Source organism: Egretta garzetta, unplaced genomic scaffold (genome assembly GCF_000687185.1).
Source record: "Egretta garzetta isolate BGI_Z169 unplaced genomic scaffold, ASM68718v1 scaffold101, whole genome shotgun sequence".
NCBI lineage: Eukaryota > Metazoa > Chordata > Aves > Pelecaniformes > Ardeidae > Egretta > Egretta garzetta.
In genome coordinates, this window is record NW_009258666.1 from 84,827 (window position 1) to 86,070 (window position 1,244).

Sequence of the window (1,244 nt, forward strand, 5' to 3'; positions counted from 1 at the left end):
TGCTGCTCCTCCTGCTGCCAGGCCCCGTTGCCGGCCCCGTGCCAGGGCCAGCCCTGCCCGCTACCGAGATCCTGCCCGCAGCCCGTGTTTGCAAAGGGTGTTTGCTCAGGGCTGGCTCTGCCCCTGCCTGCTGTCCCACAGCTTTGGTTGGGTGCCACGGCACTGAGACGGGTGGCAAAAGGGGGCTCGGCTGCCCCCATGATGGGCTGAGACTTAACCAGGCTGAGACTGTACTCAGCTCATCACAGCTCCCTGGGTGGTGGGTGCAGCAGGGGCTCTTGCCCCACTGCCTGGCATTGCCTCACCACTGCCCTTCCTGGCCCTGGCATTGGGAAAGCACTGCCCGGCATGGGGCAGGAAATTGCAGCAGCGATGGGGCAGGATTGGTCCCGCCGTCCCCCAGCACCCCACCAGGATGTAAGCACCAGCCTGGCTGCACCCTAGCCCGGCTGCGGGGCTCCTGCCTCGGCCGTGGGACTCAGACACCGGTGGCCCTGTCCCCAGCCCTGAAGGTGACTCTGTCCCTGCCCCACAGGTGGTCCTGTCCCCAGCCCTACAGAGGATCCTGTCGCAGCCCCACAGGTGCCCTTATCCCAGCCCTGTGGGTTGCCCTGTCCCTGCCCCACACGTAGCCCTGCCTCAGCCCTGTCCCCAGCCCCACGGGTGCCCCTGTCCCAGCCCTGGAGGGGGTTCTCAGACATCCCCCAGCATTGGGGACCCCAGCGCAGGACCTGAGCACACCGGTGCCAACCCCCAAGCCAGCACCAGGGACCCCCTACATCATACACCAGGGATCCCACACACCACCTGGACACCCCCCCAGCACCCCCTGCCAGGCAGGGGAAGCCTGCGGCAACCACCAGCACCCTGCACCCAGCCAGGCTGCACCGGGGCTGGGTGGGGGGCGCGGGGGGACACGTACCGGCTGTCACCGGGGCTGGGACGATGCTGCCGCTGCCTCCCCACCGCAGCCCGCTCGTATCCTGTTTACTGGTGGTGCATGGGGGTGTCCCCCACACCGGAACAGAGCCAGCACCCAAAAAAAGTCACCCAGGTCTGCTGTGGTTCTCCAGCCCCCGCAGGGACCCCGGCAGGTGGGTGCAGCTGGGGCATAAACAAGCACCCACCTCCAACTGGTGCGCAGAGGGGTGCTGGGCACCCACCCTGCACGGGAGACCAGTTAAACCAGTTAAACCTTCCCAGTAAGACACAACTGAGGGGGTGCACATCTCCCTTTCTGCTTT